Source organism: Amphiprion ocellaris, chromosome 13 (assembly GCF_022539595.1).
Source record: "Amphiprion ocellaris isolate individual 3 ecotype Okinawa chromosome 13, ASM2253959v1, whole genome shotgun sequence".
Lineage (NCBI taxonomy): Eukaryota > Metazoa > Chordata > Actinopteri > Pomacentridae > Amphiprion > Amphiprion ocellaris.
In genome coordinates, this window is record NC_072778.1 from 20,855,008 (window position 1) to 20,861,307 (window position 6,300).

Consider the following 6,300-nt stretch of genomic DNA (forward strand, 5'->3'; position numbering starts at 1 on the left):
GTCGCTTATGCAAAAAATCTAAAATATTTGTATCATATGTTGACTTATTATCAGGAGTGCAAGTCAGTGTTGGGTCTTTCATTGGATTTTGTGCTGCAGTTTTAACAAAAAACATGACCTAGACGGGGTAGCACAGACATTAGCTGGGCCTCCTGAAGGGAACAATCGTTTGCTTAATTACAGGCTGTTGAGCTTTTGCTTTTCAGGTGGTGCTACAGAAGGAAAGTTGAACATCAAAAAAGGAAGACAAGTACGAACAGAGAGCTGACAGTTAAAGCTGCAGCTGGACAGTCCTCAGTGGCAAATCAAGTAATGGACAGACATTTGCAAGCTGAGAAGGCAGAAAGGACACAGGGTAAGGAGGCACGAGGAGGGGAATTTGGTGAGTTTTGGTGAAACTACAAACACAGATGGAAACATTCAGTCTTGGGTCACATTTTAGTTTGAGGCGTGCAACCCGACACATCAACAGCACAGCCAGAAACACACAGCGAAGGCAGGAGAAGCAGTGGGTGGGGGGAGTCTGGAGAGGAGAGACACGGGGAAGTGAAGAAATAGAGAGCAAAGGGTGGAGTGCCCCAGCAGTCATGACATAATACAGATGGCTCTCTCTCTGGATCCGACATGACGTGGTTGCGTAGTCCCCCACCCCACCCCTCGCTCTGCTCACCACCCTCTCAAACCTCTGCTCTGATCACACTGCAAAAATCATTTAGCTTCCTCACAGATGTGCAGGCACCACCCTGCCAGAGTGACCACGCACCAAAACAAACACCGGGGTTGCATCCACAATTTGACACGACTCACTCACTTACTCATCGTTATTTTGAAAAACTGACCCAGCCAAATTCCTTCCCTGACAACCTCAAAATAATAACTTTAATCTCTTACACCCCTATGACACAAAGTTCAGTTGCCAGTCGGGCCAAACTACCATGATGTGAAGCGATAAACAGAACACTAAGTGCCAGTTTACAGGAAACCACGTCATTGCTTTTTCTTTTTTTTTTTTTTGTGCCCATCAACTTACCCCATGGATCTGAGTTTATGTGTGCGGGAAGTTACATGTCTGGAAAATGTGCTGTAAAAGTCTAAATGTGTATAAAGGTCAGCTTTGAGGAAGATTGTATGAACTTTTATCTAATACATGTAGGAGGGGCAGAAACATTTTGTGTCAAGGTGACTCCAGGAATATGCTGGGAATTCAGCTTGAGAGCTCTTGTGTGCATGCATTCAAGTAGAGGCATTTTTCATTAGCAGAAATTAGTCTAATGATACCTGACCTATACACAAAGGAATGTTTTTCAGGTGCAAATCATGTGGTTATAGCTTGCAAGTGTAATCTCATGTACAGCTTATATAGAAAACACTCATAGATGAATTTCCTAAAGTACACTACAGAACATGATAAGATAATAATATTCGCAGTAGGCAAAATGGGATTTTATTACTGGTGTTACCCTTCATTTATTACTTCAAGCTAATATATACTGTGTCTCTTATCCATACTACCAGCGTCAACAATAAAGATGATAAGTAATGTGATTAGTCACACTGCTGGTGACAAAACTGAACAAAGGATTTGAAGACCGTACCTTCTGACGTTTGTTGGGGGGGTTGTCCGTGTCGGCCTCCGAGTCCAGAACGACATCTGGGGCTGATTTACAGTGAGCTGGCCCAGAGGTGAATCCAAGGGGCTAAGAGGAGTGAGATGCTGTTCTACGGGCATCCTGTAGAAGTAAACATCAATCATGCCCACTACCTGGGGGGATAGGGTTACAGTCTTACAGCTAGAAACACAGATGTAGGTCATACACTAATCAAATCATGTTGCTTATGTTATGTAATAACAAACTTCTGTGCCTCATAAATCACAAAGACATGACCTCTTACAGCATCTCTGTGTCCCTAAAGAGCCCCTCAAGTAAATGAGATAGAAACAGCTACATTGAGTGAAAGTGACGTTGCGTTATAATTTAATATATTTAATTAAATGCTTGTGTACAATCTTACACCTCATATGTGCAAAATGGCTCATTACAAATCTAATATCCTATCTGATCTGATTTGTATAAGCTCTACCTCTTTGCTGACACCCTTTTATCTTGAAGTTCTTTCTGCTGATTTGAAACTATCAACGTCAAATATTTTTGTTAATTTGGAAAAGCTTACATGCACTGTTTTTTCTGCAGCATTATTAGACAACAACCAGATACACTGTGTTGCTGTTTGGGTTGTATATGGAGGGGCATGATGTGGAGTCAGATATCCTTGGTTTTGTTTCATTTTGTTGTTGCTCTTTGTATTGTTTATTAGAAGAACTGAGAAACATTCATAGATATAGTGACTTTAAAATGTTACCTGTTTTCTATAACCCAGTTTCCAGCTGCTGACCATCAGCTTGTTGCTCTCTGTGCTGTTCACCAGGCATTTTCCTGCCATCCCCCACTGAGAAAGACTGTTGGGTCCTCCTGTTCTGGCCTCTGGGCCCTAACAAGAAGCAGATGTGGAAGAGGAGAATCCCCCTACAACAATGTCTCAACAGTCAGCTGGAGGTAGTCAGCTCACTCGAGCCACATCCGGTTGATGCACTCAGACCGTGAACATTCGTTAGAAACCTCACACACCCAGCTCGCTGCTGACGTCTGACACTTAACGAGAGATTACAAAAAAACTTTAAACATGCCGTGTGTGCAGCCCTGCCTCTCTCTTTCTCTCTCTCTCTCTCTCTGTGTGTGTGTGTGTGTGTGTGTGTGTGTGTGTATGTGTGTGTGTGTGTGTGTGTGTGTGTGTGTATTTACCCCTCGTGTCGTCCTGCGGGTCAAAATTGATCCATTTTAAAGTTTGAAAATGTGGAAAAAAATATATTTTCACAGCGAAACTTCTGATATCTACATTTTCAACATTTGTGGGACATTTTTGAACATTTTTTGGTGAAAAAAAGAAATGTTAAAAAAATGTTTCTTAAGAACATTCAGAAAAAAATGATTTTTTTCTGAACATTCAGAGAAAAATGATTTTTTTTCTGAATGTTCTTAAAGAAAGTATTAGAAGTTTTACTGATATACATGTAATCACTTTAGATATTTTTAGGATTTTTTTTCGAAGATTTTTACACATTTTTGAAAATATTTACAAGAATTTTCTTGCCGAATTTAAGGGATTTTTTTTTTTTTTTAAATAAAACTTTTAAGGGAAACTTTTAAGGAATTATTGGAATTGTCTTCCTAAAGGTTTTGCAAATTTTCAGAAATTTGGGGAATTTTTTTCGCTGAATTTTGGGATTTTTTTCAGATAAGAAAACAATACTTTTTGGTGCTCATGAATGAAGACAACAGGAGGGTTAAAAGTGAAACATGCAAGGGTGCTAAATTATTCATTTCTTGGATGTGCTGCTGTAAGTGTTGAATTTAACAGGCATGACTCGTGTGGCGTAACGGAACCAAGTACATAATATTTTACACTCTAAATCAGATAGTCCATGCTGCACTGTATCCTTATGGAATGTTCTAACATCATTCAGATATATTTTAGAGATTATCATTCATATTATTTACATAACCTTTGAATTACATTTACAATTCACTGATCCATCCAACCCTCCAGCAGGTTTGCCTGGGCGTAGCCTCCTGAATATCACTTCCTTGACCTATAAACATGGTTTTCTGTTACAGTGCGCATCTAACAATGAAAGGAAATTATACTACACTGCTGAAACTACAAAACATCAGTGCAAAAGGTAAATGTGAAGATGAATTAAAATGTCCCTGAAATACCTTAAAAAGCTGTGGCATGACCTTGCCCATCATTTTATATCACCATAGTCATTAAAAAACCTTTGATCTTTGGGGTAGATCTCATTGGATAACAATGTCACAGTGAACACATAATTATACCTATTAATCCTTTAAGCCAGTAGAGGAATGTGGTTCTTTGGCTCTTGTCGCTGCTTCTCACTCACGCAACATCTACACCACACCTGGACACGTCAACATACAAGAAAGATCATCACAAAGATGAATCTCAGGAGAATATTTTATTGTTATGTTGAATAAACAAGTTTTTAACTTTGTGTTGTATTTACTATGTGTGGGGCTGGGGAAAATTTCACAGCTAATTCAAGATTATAGCTTTCCGGGCAATCAAAACGAGCCACTTGCAAAACGTCCTGTTCTTCCTCATCGTGGTCACATATGGGCTGATGCGGTTTGGATAAAATGAAGTGAGGCATGTGACTTGGCCAGAAACTCAAACATTCCTTAAGCATTGACATGGACTGTAAGCGGACATGATCTTGTCAGAGGGAACACTTGATCACCCGCTTCATACTTCTCAGATTTTTTTTATTTTTTTGCCTCTATTATTTTAGTAGGTTTTACACACTTTATTTAACACATTCTCTCATTGCATGACACCTCCTTCACACTGATTGCCTCTTTGTGTCCATGCAGCTGAGATAAGTGGTGTCTGTATCTGCCTTTCACTCGTATATTTCAAGTTTTATTCACTATCACAGCTAAAATGCATTTAAATAAATCAATAAACCATAGTTTATACAAGAATTTAAAAGCTATTAATATTTCTCACTCAAATCAACTTTCAAACATGTATATAAATCTAACAAAGTTTAGTTTCAATCACTCATTATAGCTGTAAATGTTGTCTTGGCATTAGATAAAAGCCCCAGAAGGACCTTTGCACTGGAAAAACAAGAAGCAGTAGGAGCTATCAAAGTGATAAGGCTGAAAAATGACAGTAAGTCATAATTCCAGTGCTGGAAGGCTAGTCATAAAAAAACATGCTTTGTCCTGTCAGTATAAAGCAGTAATCAAACACTCAAGCAATCTCAGTTGAATGTTTACATAAATCTGACCTCTAACCTTCGAACCATATTACTTGAGTATCAATTATGTAAGTCATCTAAGTAAATCTGCTTGATAAGACTTTATCTATTTTTTTTTTGAAATACAGTAGTGATACAATGCAAAATGCAAGCTGGGACAACATACACTGAGAGGCAAAGCCAATTGGCTGGGATAGTGTACAGGAACACCTGTATGGACTTGGAGTCTCTGGTGAACACCACTGTAAGTGGCTAAGAATTGCAGGGCTGAGATCCTCAGGGGCTTCAAGATTCAAACTGACAAGCAGGTGCCGGATGCCCAACCAGGAGCAGAACAGCGCTGTTGTGATAGATGTGGCAATCAAAGGTGACAGTACCACGAGAAGATCAAGCAGCACCAGGGACTGAAGGAACAACTGGAACAGATGTGGAAAATGAAGGCTAAGGTGGTCCCAGTGGTAATAGGAGCATTAGAGGCTGTAACCTCAAAAATTTAGGACAGTGCCTCCAGAAGATTCAAAATCTGTGATCTCTGGAAAGGAAAGTGCAGCTGAGATACTGCCTGAATTAACATAGTTAGAAAATTATTTAGTAAATGTCTCCAGGTCTATCTGCCGTTCTTTATCACTGCAAGTTTTGCTTGGCATTGGAACATAATCAGTAGTAGTACAATTACGGAAAGGGATTTTTGTTTCCTTGTCAAAACCCAGAAAATAATTGGTGGCCACTCCTCTAGCACTACTGAAAAAACCCCTCATTGTGTCTGTGGGTTCCTGAGGCAACAGCCTCACAGTAAGTTGAGTTGTTAACTACAGAAGAAATTATTAAAATCCCATGTAGTTCCTGAACAACAGGACTTACAAGACTTAAATTCCTTTACTTGTATAGATTGTTCACATTGTCTATCAATCACCATTTTCTCTCTTTTTTCTATAGTTTCTGCCTCCCAAAACTGATGTCCTCATTGTACAATGTGGAAGCAGATAAGGAAAGGATTGCTAGACAGGGAATATGTGGTGGGAGCTTTGCTGTTTGGGTAGAACTGATTGAATACACTGACATTACAGAAATGACGAACCTGCAGCTCCGGGCCTTGATGCAGGAAGCTGTTTCACATAATCAGTTGATAACAGACTTGGTAGGTACTTAAGTCGTTGGGCAATAATCTGTAAACCTCCACGTATCAAACCAATGCTTCCTCATTGTTAAGTCCATTTTTCCCCTTGAGGTGAAAAGTTGCCTGACTGCCCATAATGCAAGTCAATCAAAATATATTTCTTCCTTGTTCCTCATTCATTTCATACTAATTGTACACCCTTGAGTGAATACAGTACAAGAACATGGAGCATAGCGACAATCACATAGTTACAAACAGGTTCTGGGAAACAAATGTAGAAAACTCCTACACTAATAAATGTATTTAAAAACATGTTTCACATGTGTCTGTCCTTAACAGA